Below are 18,896 nucleotides of genomic sequence, written 5' to 3' on the forward strand. Positions count from 1 at the left end.
CATACTGGTGTGCAATGCAGCTGTTTCTAAAATCTACAGTGCCAAAAATACCTGGCCACCACTTATGGTACCCTGAACTTTTCCTCCCTATCCCAGATGGCAGTTTGTAATTTTATGCTTGCTTAATCATTGGATTAATTTTCATTTCCTCCGAAGACTGTAAGCTTCATTTGGGCAGGAAGCATATTGATTTGGTTCTCCCTGGAGCTGCATCAGAGCAGGTGCTCAGTAAGTTGTGTGTGTGTGTGTGTGTGTGTGTGTGTGTGTGTGTGTGTGTGTATGAATGGATAAGGATTGATTCTTTCTGTCTGCTATAGCGTGTTGGCACGAAGGGTTTTGATGGATCCCCCCTCCCCCCCACACACACACTCTTACATCTCCAAGGAAGGGAACGTCTACCTGGAACACATCTTATACCCTCTTCCTTCCCTGAGACCACTTGAAGTTGCTTAACTGTTTCGTGAACCCCACAGTTAGCTTTCCCTTTCACTTAACATTTTGTATTCTTAACCATTACTTTTTATATTTGCAATATTTTAATCCAAGGAAATGATCTTAAGTGTAAGAATTTTAGGACCATGAAAACATTTTCAATATGGGAACATTTCTGAAAGTGCCTCAAACTAACCACATAACTTGCCTTCTCTCCCCAAATACAGAACTCCTCCTTCAAAAATCTCTGGAAATTTTCTATAAACCCATTGTGGCAGACTTAGATTTGTGACAGGCTTGTAGTTTTTGGAAGGAACCAACACTGACCGAACATTTACGATGTGCCAATCATTCTGTATATTTTATTTCCTTAATTATTATAACATTCCATGAGAAAGATACTGTAAACTAGGTTTTTAGATGAGGAACTTCATTCTACAAGTTAAGAACTTGCCCAAACTTAACCGCTAAGAAAGAGAACTTAGATTCACTCTTGACTTCATGTCATTCCCAAACTTCAAGTTCTTTCTCCGGACGTGTAGCCTCCCTGGAAGAAACGGAAAAGCTCAGCTTCTAGGTCCTGAAGTGTGAAGGAGGAAAATGAACCATCTTCTCTTAGAAGTCACTTCTTCTAGAAGACGAAAGTTTATAAAGCCATGTGATATGCCAGAACGCCCTCCAACAGCCCAGTAACTATGATGAGAAGCATAATTTTAAATCTTGTCCACCCTGTCCAGAGAGGCAGTGAATGAATATAAACAGCAACTACAATAAACAGCAAAATATTTCACCCATGGCCACCATACACCTGTCTTTCTCTCTTCTCAGTTACTTTTTCTTGATGCCTTAGCTTCATATCTCAAATATGCGTGCAGTGGCCCCGTTCCCTGGTGCACACATTGCTAAGACTCAGTAAATGCAAGACAATAATGACAACCCTGTCAGGGGAAATTTCCTTCTGGCAGGAGCTTGTGATTGACTTCCAGCCTGACAGCTATGAGAACCTCTGGCAGTCTTTTTTACTTTTACCGGACTGAAAAGACTCTTTTCTTTCAACACGGTTAATAACCTCTCTATTGACGTGTGCTCTGGTGCTTTCTTCCCTTTTCTAATTGTGAGTTTAATTTAACTGTGACTTTAATTTTCAGCATCCTCTTACCAATTAAATTTTTTTAAAAAATCAATAATCATATCTTGGTATGGATTTACTCATTTCTGATCATGTGTGCACTGTTTTCAACTGCAAGCTGCAGGGAACTGTAGTGAGTTCTCTACTAAACTGAGGTGATCTATAGTTACACTGGTTTTTTTTTCCCAATGTCTCTCAGAGCCAATTGTTCAAAAAAATCAGGAAAATACTTAAAGTTTTTTTTTTTACATTGTGATTAGTGGTTAACTGCAGCAAAAATAAAAGTGGGTAAAAGATTTTAGTAGTTTAGTCTAGTAGCCCAAAGTTGGACTTCTCATTGCATAAATTAAATGGAAACAAAGTCCTTTTTTCCAATTAGAAATAGATCAATTTTTAAAATCAAGGGTCTTCAATACCTTCTTTTGGAAATGTTGAAGGCAAAGGCCCAGTTCTTAATTGTGCTTTATACTTTCTTTCTGTTCCTCAGTTGTACCATCCACTGAAAAGCAGCAGCCCAGAAAGCACAGCAGTACTTAATGCCAGCTAAGGGAGGTACACATGGGCCCAGCTTTCATTCCTAGCCACAATCTCCTTAAAGCTTGTCTGAAGAGAAAATGAAAGGTTGGTGATACAGGTACAAAGAATAGAGGAAGGTTGGGTTTGTCCATTGTTGCTAATAGGATTTTCTTCATTTCAGTTATGAAAATTCAGAATGCAGCCATAAGTGACTGATCAGACAGGGTCTCATTCTACAATTACTTTCATCTTAATTGGCATTATCATAAATTTCAGCTTCAATAAGATTTTAATAAGATCCCCATTGTATATTTTAATCACTGTATATATAGATAGATTTTTTCTTTTATCTCAAATAACAAATCAACATATAAATTTTAATCCAGTATACAAGGTTGCCCTACTTTAATTTTTCAATATTATGTTTCTAATCTTTCAAGCTTTTGTATTTTCTATGTAACCTGACAGTTTGACTTAGAGGAAGGGTAGAAGAGGAGTATGGAGAGAAGGGAAGTGGCCAATGCACGTGCACACATACACACACACACACAAAGTTAACAAGGAAGATGAGGAACTTCACAATAGCCATGACTTTTCTACCAATGGCAGCTCCATTGAATAACCAGAGTTCACCTCTGTGCCAGCTTCTGATGCAGGAAAGATGGAGGATTTGACCATTATTGGAAAAGTTTAAGGAAAAAGTCCAGGATACATGGGCAGAAAGATATTGATAATTGGGAAAGTCTTGATTTCTAAAACACACCAGAGAATCCTCTCAAGAAGGAGATGGAGGAGAAGGAACAGGAGGAGGGAGAGGGAAAGAAATAGAGAAAAAAAGGAAGTTTATATTTATTAACACCCTCTCCTTTCTTGTCTTGATACCTTTTCATTGCTGCTCTTGCCCTAGGGCTCAATTCCTGTAGGTTTACTCCTTAATCTGACATCCCTGGTAAAGAGAATGCAAAGTCTTAGTGCAAAGTCTCTGAGACAGAAAACTGGCTGAATTTTCAAGAAATGGCAGGGACGCCAACATGGATGGATAAGTGAAGAAGGTGTAGAGCAGGGAAATGTGGTGTCAAGGAGAGGAAAGGGAGCCAGAGAGGTTGGGCTCTAGAGGCTGAAATGGTAACTGTCATTTATGGCAAGGGTTTGATCAGAAGTGTGACATGATTTGACCAGCATTTTAAGGGTCCCACTCTGGCTTCTATGTTAAGAATAGTCTTAAAAACTCAGTGGAAATTGATCAGGGGGAGGCAGGAGGAAGGGAAGGACAAAAACATATATAATGGGTACTATGAACACTATTTGGGTGACAGGCACACCTTTACAAAAGTGTAAAGGGGACTCAAGCATTACAGAAGTGATCCATGTAACCTAAAATATTTGTACCCCCTTAATATTTTGAATTTTTTTTTAAAAGTAATAAATTAAAAAGAGACAAAGTGGAAGGAGAGAAGTCCTATAAGACATGAGGTTGGCTTAAGCAGGATGGTAGCAGAGAAAGTAGTAAGGAGTGATCCAACTATGGATATAGTTTTTTGGACTGAGCTGACAGGATTTGCTGTTGAATTGTTTGTAGAGTATGAGAAACAGACCAGGTGAAGAATGACGCCAGGTGTTGGCTCTGAGCGACTGAAAGGAGTCATTCTTTCATTCACTTGGAAAATATATATTGGCTATCTGCTGAGCACTGTCTGGGTGTTTGAAACACATCAGTGAACAAAAGAGATTTTCTTTCTCAAGGATATTATATTATAAACAGGAAACATAGAAAATAAGCTACAGTCATACTAAATATATAAATTGTTCAATATGTTAGAAGTTGATATTTTTTATGGAAAAAAATGAAAGAATATTGTAAGAGGGGTCAGGAATGCTGTGGTGGGGGAGCAGAGAAGGATAGTTTTCACTGAGTAGTTCATATTTGAACAAGAACTTGGAACATGGAGACATTATCCTTGTGGATATGCCGAGAAAGAATATTCCAAACAGAGGGAAGAGCAAGTGCCAAGGCCTTAAGGTAGGAGGATGCTTGAGGAGTTCAGGGAACACTTAGGAAGCCCGTGGGACTGGAGGGACATGGGTCAGGGGAAAGCAGAGATGATGTTAAAGGGAATGTGGATCTGGACAACGTAGAGCCACATGGGCCACAGTACAGGCTTTGGCTTTTACTCAGGTTGAAATGAAGACCCTTGCTAAGTTTTGAAGACAGGATTGACATGATCTGACTTAATATTCAATAGGATCACTCTAGTTGCTATATTGAAATCAGACTGTCAATAGACAATTAAGAACAGTTATCTGGTAGGAGTGACTCAGCCAGGAATATGAGCAGTGGTGTTAGCGGGAAGCAATCAGAGGCTGGATATATTTTGAAGGTAAATGCAGTAGGATTTCCTGACGAACTGGATGTGTGATGGGAGAAAAGATGACTTCAAGTTTTTTGTTTTGTTTGTTTTTTGGCCTGAACAATTGGAAGAATGGAGTTATTGCCTGAGACGGAGAAAGCTGCACATTGAGGTACTAAGTTTGAGATGTCTGTTAAACGTCCATGTGAAGATGTTGAGTGGGCAGTTGGCTATATGAATCTGGAGGTAGAATGAGACACTTGAGATGAAATTATAAATTGGGGTGTCATTTTTATAGAGGTAACTTAAATCCATGAGACTAAATGAGATCACCAAGGGAATGATTGTATATAGAAAAGAAAGGAAGATCTTGGAAGATGTGGACCTGGGATATTACACATTATGAAGTTGAAGAGGAAAGGATTTGTCCTCAAGAGAAACTGGGAAGGAATAACCAGGAAGGTAAGATGCAAACCAGCAGAGTGTAGTAGCTTCGAGGCTGAATAAGAGAGAATATAAGGAGGAGAAAACCAACGGTGTGTAAAATAAGGTAGTGATATGGGAACCGAGAATGGACCATTAGAGTTAACAAAGACATCGGTTAGTTTGGCAAGAGAATTCTTGTGGAATAGTAAAGGTGAAAACCTGGTGGGAAAGAGTTTAAGAGGCAATGAGAGGAGAGGAATCAGACACAGCTTGAATTGGAGGAGTTTTGCTGCAAAGTGGGGCAAAAAATGGCGCAGTAGTAATGGGGAAATAGAAATGGACTCAAAAGATGATTTTTTGTTTTTGTTTTTTAAGATGGAAACAATGTCATCATATTTATATGCTAATGTGAATGATTAATCCAGCAGACAGTGAAACATTGCTAAGGCAAGAGAAAAGAAAGAGAATTGCTGGAACAATGTTCTTAATTGGTACGAGGGGTTAGAATTCAGTGCATGAGGAAAGGATTTGCTTTAGATTGGAGTATAGATAATTCATTTTGTGTAACCAGCAGGAAAACAAAGGATCTTCGTACAAATGCTGATAGTTGACCAGAGATGGTAGTGGGTGTCTATCAATGTTCTTTTCTAATGGTTTGAATTTTCTTAGTGAAACAAAGGTCCCCAGCTGAGAATGGGAATGGGGAGGAGATGTTGGGAATTTGAGGAGAGAGGAATAGGTTAGAAATAGTCATCTGAGGGAGTGTGACAGTGTGTGATTAACTATCAGCATTTAAGTCTCACATGGGGTTCATTCATGAATTTACAGTGAGTCTGCATGGTTGTGTGGTAGACAGATGGATTCATTCAGGGTTGTAGTTTTAGTAAGTGATTATAAAACAAGAGGGGGCAAGGAAGGATATAGGTGAGGAAGTGTTTGAGCACTTAAGCTGATAAGGAATGGGAGAACACATCAGATGGATGAGGGACAACCAAAAGTGGTTAACCAACTTTGGACTAAAGCATTGTTAGGTTTGGGAAATCATATATGAAATGAACTATATAGGTTGGAGGTGTGGTCAGAGAGAGTGGAGTGCAGGAAATTGAGATTATGGAGAATTGAAGTTATTGGTAATGGCAATATCTCAGTAATGCTTTGGAAGTGAGTGAATACAGTTGTCATCATCCAAGATGGGGATGTTTACGGAAGGGCCAAGTTTGGGGAAGATGGTCAGGAGTTTTATTTTGAACACATTAGTTTTGAGATATCTATTAGAAACCCTGGTGATGATACAAATCTGGGTTTCAGAGAGAAGTTACAAATTTTGGAATCATCAACATATAATAAAATAGTATCTGATGCCATGAGCCTGGATAAGCTCCCACAAACTTACTATAAAAGAAGTTAGTATCTGCTATTACCCACATAGTATGGTACTTTCCAGTGGCCTTGGAGACAGAGTGTCAGAGTTGAAATCCTGGCTCCTTCCTACCCTTCCTACCTGCAAAATCTTGGACAAGTTTTTAACCTCATTGTGGCACAGGGAGATGATATCTGTCTTACAGGGGGGTTGTGAGAGTAGAATAAGGTGGTCCATGCAAAGAACTTAGTATACTACATGGCATACAATGAGCTCATAATAAACATTGGAAAATACAGTGATGATTGAGATACAGGCAAGATTGAGAAGAATATAGAATAAGACCACTGTTTTTCCCAGGTAAGATGGAAAGGTTGCAACAAATGAGACAATTTTTGAAGTGAGTCTTGGAGCATGATCCAGAGTTTTACAGAAGGGGGATGACTAAAGGAAATGGAACAGTCAGAGAAAATAACAAGTGCCAATTTTCAGAGCTGGGTGAGGAAAGGTCTGGAATCCACAGTGCAGATACAAATTAATCTGTGACTAGTACAGATGAACAGACCTCCTTTTGAGGAACCAAAAGACAGCTAGTGAGAAATATTCTCTAAATGTTCCTCCTCTGTGCAAACAGGTAGCATCCTTAAAGAATACGATGCTTTGGAAAGGTAGGTTTTAGCTATCTGATAAGGAATTCATACTTAGATCTCTTAAAAATATAAATTGGATATTTTCTCCAGATTATGATGTTGCTTTTGTCACATTTTAAATGTTTAAATATATGTAAAATTCTACAACTTAGTATGGAACAAATTTTAACACTGAAAAATGGAATTCTGGGATACCTGTGCATCAAAAGTCATAATTACTAAAATGACCTATTTTTAACATCTGAATGCATTAATGGGAGATGTTTTGCATGAATATTACAACACATCTGTTTCTCTGGCACTTATTGACATTTAATGAGTAAAGGAAATTGAACTTTTTAATTATGAGACTCTCCTGAGGGTACTGGGCATGAAAGTTTATCTAAAGTGTCCATTCACTTATATTTCTTCATGAGCCAGAGATGTGAGCTATAAATAAAACCCTCTGGGATGTGAAAAAAAAAGAATGTTGCCATTGCAAAAGGCCTCTCTAAATCTCTTTAGAAACCTCAGTCATAAAATGCTTAAAAGAGATTTTCAGCAACTCCCTGGTTGATAGTGAAAGCTACAGGTTTTTAGAGACTTTTTTTTAATAACTCTTGTCAACAACATGAGTGTATGATAACACAGAAGTGATACGATTCAAGAGTTGGAAAACTGGCCTAGGAATCAGTCACATCTGACTGTGCACAAAGATAGCTACCGGGCAGGAGTTCTAACAGGTCCTCTTGGGCCTCAGACACATCTTTTCCTCACTGGCCTCGAGGTTACTGGGGCAAATGCAAGTGTTTCATCTGGTGGGGTCAGACATAAAACTATTAACAACTCTTGGCTCCATACATTGAGCCTGGGGGTTAGATGGACCCCCAAAAGCACAATGAGCGGACTTCTGATGGTGGGATCCAGGGGAGGGAATGGATTGGGGAAAAGGAATGTTTCCACAGCAGGGCACAATCTGGGAGGGCACACCTGGGTGAAGAGCACCAGAGGTGACACTAAGCCACTGGGGAGATGTGACAAACAGCACAGGTTACCTGTGAGAAGATCATGTCCCTCCTCTGCTGGGTTAATGAGGGCAAACCTGGCCAACCAATCAAGTCTGGGCATCTTCTCTGACCTTACCATGAACTATTTTTCCATCCATAAAATGGAAGTGGTACAATCTGCCTGACCTGTGCGCTGCCTGACGTTGTGGGGATAATTGTGTTAATAAAAACTGGTAAACTTGAGGCTTTTCTCAGGAAGTATGCTACATGAATTCAAGGAACTGATAAAGTTAATTATTATTGCAATGGAGTTACGATTTCCAAAATGATTGCAATCATTTAGCAGTAATCTTTATCTTGTGTGAAGCACCAAGAAGCTTTCTTATTTTCTAGGGGTAATAATTGCCTTTGGTCAATGAGATGATACTTTTTATTTAGTTTTGTGCATTAAAAGAAACTTAAAAATAATATTTAAATGTGTGAGCTGAGTAATCAAATAGAGAAGCTATACAAAAATGTTTTATAAGCTAAAAAGCACTATGCACAAATAAGATATTATTATTGTTTAGTGCTATTTTAAATCATTTATCCTGCCTCTGGAATAATTTTTATAAGTATACCACAGCAAACTTTCAAAATCCAAGAATGAAACTACACTGTGTATATGTGTTTAAGAAATGATATAAAACTAGATAAAAATGTGTGCCTGTTATAATCCTGTTGTAAATGAATATATTTTCAAACAATTCATTAAAAAATAACACAATTTTAATCTATGTTTTGTATTTTATTTTAATTCATATTTTAAAATGTTCCATATTTTTATTCTAAATATATTTCATTTGCCATAATAGTTCATTCATATTCTGAGGTCATAGGCAAGAAACAACTAGGTTCAAGCTGATATCTTCCATCATGGCAAAATAAAGGAAAGCTCTGTTTTCTTCAGCCCATTTAACCCAGGAAAAGTTGAAAACTCAAAAGCACGTCTGGAAGATGGCAGTAGAATAAACTTTCAGGCATCTCAGAAACTACTTGACTTTAATAAGCTGTGAAAGTCATTCCAAGTCCTTGAAAAAGTTACCCTATGTTCTGGAAGCATGATCACAAACCAATAATCCAGAGATCATGTGCCCTTCTTGCGAAGTTCCTTTCCCCTGATGTAGGCCAATATTATTTCCTTGCAAGCTTCCAGGTAAACCTCCCTGCAGCCTAAAAGCTTTCCCTAAGTGAAAAATGTTGGCAGTGCAGCAAGGTGAACTTCCCAAAGTCAGAGAATTAGAAAGACAATTAAAAGAGTGAGCCCATTGTTGGGAAAACACGTGACTGGAGCACATTGTGCAGTATTGGATGATCTCCATAATGCAACCAGGACAAAATCTCAGGGATCCAGGAAGCCTACAGGACAAGAGTTGCAGTCACCGCACTATGAAAACTACTCAGGGTACTTGGCTGTGTTAGCCCATAGGTCACTGAGCAAACGCTCAGATGTTCTGTTCCAGACTAACCCTTATGATCTCTTTGAAGACTCAACAGAATGGAGAATTCCCACCCCAAAGCACAGTCAGATCTTCATAATATTTCTTCAGTCCTCACTGCAGAATTCAAATGGGTGCTGAGTTTCCTCTAGTAACTCTGAAAGATCAGGATCAACTGCAAAGTTCTGAACAGGGATGAGCTGATTCCAATTCCAACCTGATATAGCAGCCTATACTTGGCAAAGTGAATGTCCAAACCTCCTAAAGATCTGGAAGGTCTTTAGGGACTCAAATCCCGTAATCTTCTTTAGAGATCCATTGTGATATTTTTCCTTCTGGTGGTCAGGAAGACCTAGTTTACTTCATACTGAAATCACCTGCTCTTTAAATTCTATCCATCCTTATGTTAGTTGCTGCTAACAAGGAAAGCTGTTTAGGCATTTTTTTAATTAAAAGTCTTCATAAATTAAAAGTAATCTCTCACCTTCTTCTTTCCTTTGCAAAAGCAAAATAAAACAGACAAAACAAAATAAATAAATGAAAAGTTATTTACTCTGACCTTTCCTTATGGGACCTAGTTTCCAACCCTCTAATGCTTGTCAAAGAAAATGATTGTATAGTCAACCATGTTTTTGTTTTGTTTTGTTTTTTGAGACAGAGTCTCTCTCTGTTGCCCAGGCTAGAGTGCTGTGGCATCTGCCTAGCTCACAGCAACCTCAAACTCCTGGGCTCAAGCAATCCTCCTGCCTCAGCTTCCCGAGTAGCTGGGACTACAGGCATGTGCCACCATGCCCGTCTAATTTTTTCTATATATTTTTTAGTTTTCCCCTAATTTCTTTCTACCTTTTTTTTTTTAGTAGAGATGGGGGGGGGTCTTGCTCTTGCTCAGGCTGGTCTCGAACTCCTGAGCTCAAACGATCTGCCCGCCTCGGCCTCCCAGAATGCTAGGATTACAGGCTACCGCGCCTAGTCAATCATGTTTTTAAAACACTATTTGATACTATAGCCCTTACTTGGAAACTTCTGGTGCATATTAGCAAATAAAAGGCTTTAAAATACGTATAATATAACAACACATAATGTAACATCATTGATAAACAACAAAACTTCAAAACAGACATCCAAAAAATGATTGTTTCACATCATAAAATATAGAAGGAACAGTGAAATATCCATAGGAGTTATTAGATTAGTGAAATAATATACCAGCACATGGTATTGCTCAAAACCTGCTGATTTAAAGGCAAAATTGGTGGGAGATTTCAGAATCAATCTGCCCAGGTTCTTGACAATATTTTCAAATATTGGTATCTTTCTCTTAAGCAGTGAGTAAACTTGACAATAGTGTACAGAGATTCTCACAGGAATGGGAATCTTCATTTATTCTTTCAGAATCAATTTTTACTAACACATAGTTCTGTTTCAGCACTGCAGCCATCAGTTCTTATGTATAACTTTGTGTACACATGGAAATTGGCTGGTGTTTTGAAACTGTTAAAACAGCTTAGGGTTTTTACCCTGTAAATGGGGTTCACCTGAGCTGTTCTGCCATTCTAGCCAAATGGAATCCAAATAATGGGTGCTGTCTCATGAAAGAGGGTGGTGTGCTGTCTGGGAAGTTCCGTAAAAGCAAGAAGAAGAGGTAGAAAGCTCATTTCTACCACCCCTAGGTCCCCACCTCCCAACCACAGTGGCCCTGACTCCTACACAAGCAAAAAAGGGAGGGAGGCAAGTCTTAGACTGATGCCCCCCCATCCCAGCCTTGAGAGAGAAGTGTTGGTGGGGTTGGAGGAGGCACTCAAATCAGAGGGGGTTTGGGGGTCCCTGGAAGGAGACTCTTCGCGAGGTGCCCCTGCAGTGACCGGGCTGGGCTCAGCAGCGGACCAGCGGCAGCACAGCGGGCTTGGGCAGCTCTCCCCGCCCACCCCTGCTTCCCTGGCAGGTTAGAAGAACCCCTAGATTTTCCACGCAGCCCGGGTGGCGTACTGAAATCACTGCGGACTAACTGGGGATTTTGACAAGGGGATTGGCGCGGTGGATGCGAGAGGATCCTGCATCCAAGGGTCCCCACCCCGAGACGGCACTGCACGCGCACGGCTGCGTCGCCAGCGTCGGGTACCAGAGGGCGCCAAGAGCGGGCAGAGGCGCCCGAGGGCAGCGAGGAGACGGGACAGCACCGTCGCTGCAAGGGTGGCTCCGAGCTCCTCCGCCCCCACCCTGTCTATCCCACAACCACGAGGTCACACACGATGTCATCTCACACGAGATGGCTTCTGGGCAGCGACCAAAGACAAGAGTGAGCATTTAAGAAAAAATGAGTTACCTAAAGAGAATGTTTGCCTTATACAGAGAAGCTGAGTTCAGCAAGTTGGATTTAGCGTGTCCCTCCGTGTCTGTCGCCCCCTGCTACCTACCTAGTGCGGTATATAGTTTATTAGGAGATTCAATGAACTATAGGAAACAAATAGCTGCATGTTCTTTGCCCATTGTAGGTAGAGTGTGTGGATTTATCAGAGATGCCCAGATTGCTAAAATGGAAATTGAAACCATTGGTCTAAAATCTGTTTCACATGACGAGGCTGAAGGACGCATCTAGCTGTGAACCTTTCCCTGCTAACGTCTACGGGTGGTGTGGGAGGGTGTAGCACGGTGAGAAAAAGCTTGGCTCGGGAATGAGACCGACGTGGTTTCAAGCCTGGGCCCCCACTCACTAGCTGTCCAGCCTCTGCGACCGGGTTTAATCTTGTCAGTTTACTATGCTGAGACTTGGCTTACTATAAAGTGGGAGTAATAATTTGTTTTCAGAATTAACTGAAATTATATAAAGTACTTAGATGATGTTTCTGTCTTCCCCCCCCCCCGCACACTGCACCCCACGGATACAGTTTACTTTAAATAATGTTTAATTTACCAAACCAAACTAGGGATCTTTCAGCATTAAATGATTAAGTTGAGGGGTGTTTTTCACCCATAGTGAAAGGAATAGAGCCTTAAAACCCCAGGAGAACCAAGGGGGAATAAATGCCAAAGTATCTGTGGGCAATAGACATATAGATAGATACATGTTTTAACGTATCATCTGTCTCAGTTTGAGCTTTAAACAGTTTGTTGCTGGCAAATAAAAGTTCAGGATGTTTGGGGATTCAAAATGCCCCAAAGCATTTAGGATTTACTTCACATTTATCTTTCCTGGGAAGCAGCACATCGATGTTCTCCAGGAGCCCCGAAGCTGGTGGAAAATTGAGGTCACAGAGTAGACTGAAGATAGAGGAAAGGAACGTAACCTTCACCGTTCTCATAAAAACACGTAATGTGGAAAGTCTAGCCTTCAGGCTGAAAAAAATGTTCTCAAAGCCCAGGCCATCTGAAAGGGGCTGCATCCTCTTTTGCCCTGAAGTTTGCTTTTCCTACCTTTCTTCAGGGCATCCTCATCCGTCTTGCTTTTGTTTATCTTACCATGTGTTATTTCCTTTAATGAACCAACACTATGTATTTAATAATTGTCTATCATCAGTCATCTACGGTTGCCGAGGAAAAGATTCACACGTCTATTGAAGAACACTATCTATGGAAATTCATACATTTTTATAGAAAATATGTCCAATCACTTCTTGAAAAAAAATGAGTTTGAGTTCTTATAACCATCAATTGAAAAGACATTCTTTTTGCTTCACATTGGCTAACAGAAAATACGTAATTTCTAATGGAGAAAATTTTGTATTGCAAGTTACCATGCAGGGAAACAAGAAACAAGACATAGAGTGTTTTCCTTATGGGGATTGCATCTCTGAAGCCCAGTCCCCTTTAAGTCAATTATGGCCTGTATGTAGTAAACAGTGACATCCTTCAGTACATCTTGATATAACCTATTTTTTGTCATAAATCAGATGCTGTTTTAATGTTGCTTATTATTCTATTTTTATAACTCTAAACAAAGATGATTATTTCCATTTATAGGTTGATATTTCAATGAACATATGTTTTATTTGAACTTATTCCCTGTAGCTATTTCTTGATTATCACCTTTTTAAAAAAATAATAAGCCACGAAGAAAATATTAATTAGCTCATTTTTACCACAATAAATTCTCTGATCATATTCATAAAACTGTTGGGTAAAATCAAACTACCAGGATTACCAATGGTTTATTTTATTTGGGGTTTAATAGCATGGCCCCTGGAATCTCATACAATTTTTTGGAATCTTGGGGACAAAAACTCCGAGGGATAATCAAATATAGCTCCAAGTACTATACTAATTTTCATCTACTCCTTAATAGAGTGCAAACTCACAGTTGTTTGAAATAGCATAACAGCGGGGTATTTTGCTAATTATAATCAAATAATGATCTTCAGCTCAGGGAGTCAACGAAGGGATATTCAGACCACATTGCACATTGTAGGACTCTTCTAGATCTTTCCTTCTGGTACTCCAGCTTTTTTGGGTGCATCTCCACATAGAATGATGCCAACAGCCCCCAATCAAGCAATCTCACAGAAGAAACTGTTTGTCCCTTTCTTTCTTTAAAACATACATTTTTTCTTAGTAATATGGCCAAAAAGTCAAGTAGCCAGAAAATGTAATGCTTTAAAACCACTTCAAAATGCCTAGAAAACTACACCTACCATTACTTCAAAACAGCTTTACTTGGAAATTCTCATATTTTATTACAGATGCTTCTTTTGCTTCATTTTGAACCTGGCCATTTCTGATTTTTAATCTTAAGTTCCAAAATTGTAATTTTAAAAAAATGCAATCAAGAGTCTTAAATGATTTTGAAGCAAATAGTTTTAGTTATGGATTGTTTCTTCTGACCCCAGTTACTCAGGCTTTTTTATTATTATTATTATTTTTCTTTTTTTCTTTCTGTCAATCAGACAATGTATTTGTTCTGGGAAAATCCAATTCTGTGATTTCTTACATGATATTTAATTTCATCATCATTTTTGAATGGATGGAAATGTGTGTGACAATCCTAGTGTTGACTAATGAGCCTAAGACATTGACATTAACCGTTGCCTAGATATACAGTCTGATAATTTGAGTTTCTGCCTATGATTCCAAATTAAGCCCTGTACATTTTTAAGTTTAGGCCATAAAAGACAGAAATCACAGGAAGCCAGATCTGTAAATACATCAGGATAACTGACCTACCTACTATCCACATTGTGTTAGAGGAGACCACTGCCACCCGCTGATGATGGAGGTGAAAACCCATGACTTTGCCAAGCACACACCATTCAGCAGGAGGCAGTAGAGCACAGCCTTTAAGAGCTGGGATTTGGAAACAGAGCCTGGTTTAAATCCCAGTTCTCCCTCTTGCTAACCAGCTGAACTTTGGGGAATTACTTACCAACTGAGTCACTGCTCATCTATAAAATGAAAATAATAATAGTGCCCATCCCCAAAAGCTGTGATAAGGATTAAGTGAGATATGTAAAATATTTCAATTAGAAGCTTGCAAATAGCAAGTCCTCAGTAAATACTCTTTTAGCTTGAAAATAGGCCATACATATATCCCCTTCTTCAGACTTCAAAACTAGAGACATCTTCCCATACCATGTGCATTCACTCGGCCAAACAACATTTCTAAAAAAACCCTATTTGCTAATGCTATGAGAGAGGTGCAAAAGTTAATTAGCCACAGATCTTGCTCTCCAGCTGTTTACTCTCTAATAAGAGGTATGACGTGAACATACACTGCTGGATGCAAGACAAATGGTAGTAAATACCATGAGCTAACATGCTCTAGGACAGTGGTATTAAAGTGCAGTTACTGGACTTACAGCATCAACACTACCTGGAAACTTCTTAGAAATGCAAATTCCCAGGTCCCACCCTATTCCTACTGAATCAGAATCCAGCTCTGGGGTTGGATGCCACAGGGTGTTATAACAAGCCTTCCAGGTGATTCTAATGCACAGTAAAGACTGAGAAGTACTGCAGTAAGAGAGAACACTTCCAGATGAGGGGGTCAAGAATGTTGTGGAGGGGGTGGCATTTGACTCAACCCTAGAAATAGGTGTGATTTGGACATGCCCATATGTGGGAGGGAACATGGGTGAAGCAAACAATTTACGTTGGGAATACCAAGTGATCCACTTTGGCTTGAACATTGATTACACAAAGTGAAGTAGTATGTTGAGGTTAAATTGTAGATCTGGTTGTTACACTAAGGAGGTTCACCTTGGACTTCTTTTGTCTTAGTCTTCTACAGCTGTGGTCCCCAACCCCTGGGCTGCAGACTGGTATCCATCTGTGGCCTGTTAGGAACGGGACCGCACAGCAGGAGGTGAGTGGTGGGTGAGGGAGTGAGTCCCCATCACCACCTTACATCACCACCTGAGCTCCGCCTCCTGTCAGATAAGCCCCGGCATTAGATTTCCACAGGAGCACCAACCCTACTGTAAACTGCGCATGCGAGAGATCTAGGTTGTGATCCATGTGAGAATCTAATGACAGATGATCTGAGGTGGATCTAAGGTGGTGATGCTAGTGCTCGGGAGTGGCTACAAATACAAATTATCACTAGCAGAAAGGTTTAACTGCACGGAGATCATAATAAACCAATTGCTTGCAGACTCATATCAAAACCCTATCAGTGAGTGGCAAGTGACAATTAAGTTGCATATGGTGGCAGGCTTATGGTATACATTACAATGTAATAATAATAGCAATAAAGTGCACAATAAATGTAAGGCACTTGAATCGTCCCAAAACCACCACCCACGTCCGCCCCACCCCCCTGCCATTCATGCATGAGTTGTTTTTCATGAAACCAGTCCTTGCTGCCAAAAGGGTTGGGGATCAGATCACTGTTCTACAGAGAAGGGAAGGCTTTTAGACAAGGGAGGCATACGATCAGATTCATTTAGCAACAATGTGTAGAATGCAGTTTATATTACAGTAGTATGTAATGTGTAGATTACAATATGTAGATTACAACAACGTATAGAGAAGGGTTAAAGACTATTTGAAGATTTTGCAATAATTTGAGTTTTACAAGGACTTGAATTCAAGTACATCTCTGCTCCAGCTCTCTGGATACCTGGAATCTTATGTCCAAATTATTTCAAAAGAGTTCACACTCTGTAATAGAAATATTGGGCATTATGAGTCAGGCAAATGCTTTACATGCTTCATCTCATTTAATCCTCATGACCATTCAGTATCACCAGGAAGAACATTCTATCTTTTTTATTATATGTGAGGAAATTGAAGGCTTGGTAAGGTTATGCACACTGGGCAAGGGCTCACAGCTAGTATATCCAGAATCTGAATTTGAATCCAGGTGATCTGAATCTAGAAGCCTTACTCACAATTAATATGCTGTCCTAAATGTAGCCACACCTAATAGATAGTACAATTTAATATGTTTAAATGTAAATATAAATGGACTTTTCTGAAGAGAGAAAGTATTAACAGGACTATGTGATGCCAGAGTCTAAGAATAGACCCAGAAATTCATGGTGAAGGGATTAAGAGCATGAGCTTTGGGAACGGGAGGCAGACCTGGGTTTCATTTCCAACCAATTCTTATTATTAATGACTTTGTAATTATGCACAAGGTCCTTAAGACCTCTTGGAGCCCCAATTTCCTCATCTGCAAAAAGGTTATTGTGATGAGGCATTTTGTGTAAAATGCATAACACAGACTATAACACATAGTAAGTGCTTAATAAATATTAATCAGTACAGGGAAAGAAATTCTCATTTTACCCATAACTATCTCTGAAAGTTTATAAACAGACGGCCTAGGGAAAAACAAGTGCTGCCTGGATTTCGGTGCTTAAGTGTAAATTCATCTAAATAAAATCAAACAAACTGGAAGCAGTGTTTCACAATGAGGAAAAGACTGGAGGTTTGAAGTCTTATTCTACCTGCTGTTAACTAACTCTGGAATCTTACTTAATATGGGACTTTATAGTTACAATGCAATTTAAGAAACCTCTTACTGAACGCTCAGTTCCGGACTCATGCTGTGTCCTAGGAAGAATTAGACATACCCCCCAACTTCACTAGACCAAGATTTTTTCACTGATAAAATGGGTGGGTGGAAGATGAGAAAGGTTCTGATAAGCTGATTTACATTATTTTGATTTTAAAATTGAAACTATTTTAATTTTATTTAATTATTTTTCCAAATGCCTCTACTAATGTATTAATGCAATAAATCAAAATAAAAAGAAGTTTGCCCAATTAGCTTTTATTTTCCTTTGTTCTATTCAAATTTAGATCAGAATTATAGGAGGGGCTGTTCGGCTTACCTAGTCCTGAGGTTTCCATTAGAGACTCACAGCCCAGTCTATATCGTTTTGTATCAACATCATCTCATGAACTATAAACAAATGTCAGCCTTTGTTCTAATGTTGACATTTTAGGAGCTAGACAGGGCTGTATGATAATCAGCTTAAGCAAATGTTTTATTTTCTTATCATTTTAATGGGTTCTTTTTTCTTATTTTCTATTTTAAAAAAATGATTATTGTTTTGAGCTCATATATCTTTGTGGATATTTTCATGTTCCCTTTTCCTCTTCTTTTTAGATTTTAGTACTAAGACAAGCAGTTAAGCAAATAGAAAACTAAACGTCTGGCTATGGAGGCAGTGAACAGTGAGGTCGGAAGTACAGGCAGCTGGGTCAACAATGTTGTGACTAATAGCTCAGGTTTTAGAATCTGAGTTGGACAAACCTTGGTTTCAAATTCCTCCTTGCCACTTACTGACTGTGATTTTGGAAAAGTTACTTATCTGTTCTGAGCCTCAGTTTTCTTGTATATTAAATGGAGACAATAGTACTATTGTGAAGAATAAATGAGAGACTCTATATACATACAATTCTCAGTACTTTTTTGTAGTGCAGTAAGCATGCAATAGTTATTATGAATTCCAGAGAAGTCTAAACTCGTCTTTTATTGTTTTTTTATTTCCTTGCCTATAGTACCCAGTAAAGTGATCAATAAGGACTTATTCAGTAAGTCAAACTTCAATGCAAATTATAACATAGGGCTGCCATGGCAAGGCGATGACCTAATAAATTCCACATCCAATTTAATACTTTAAAACAAAAACCGTACTTCCCTCTCATCCTTGGTCAATAGTGTCATATAAAGGACAGGGGAAAAAATGGGGCTGAGTAATAGGAAAGGTGCAGATTCTCTGTTGATAAGAGACAAGCTTGAGTTTTTCAGTGATGATGAAGCATCAACACATCCCACCCTTCTGCTATACCACCCTGGACCCTGAGTCACATTGAGATCCAAAGCCCTATTGTACTCTAAATATGCAACTCATATGGTAAGTGCGTGGGTCACTTTAAAAGAAACTTCCAGATTGTTTTCCAAAGTGGCAGTAAAATATTGCATTCCCGTGAGGAACGTATGAAAGTTCCATTTTCTCCATATTATTGCAAACACTTAAGATAATCAGATTTTTAATATTAGCTATTCTAATAAATGTGTTCTAATCTTTCATTGTGATTATAATTTGCATTTCCCAATAACTACTAATGTTAAGCACCATTTTATGTATTTGTCAGTCATCTGCATACGGTTTTTGGTGAAGACTTTTGC

The sequence above is a fragment of the Lemur catta genome, chromosome 9 (assembly GCF_020740605.2).
Source record: "Lemur catta isolate mLemCat1 chromosome 9, mLemCat1.pri, whole genome shotgun sequence".
NCBI classification, from domain to species: Eukaryota; Metazoa; Chordata; class Mammalia; order Primates; family Lemuridae; genus Lemur; species Lemur catta.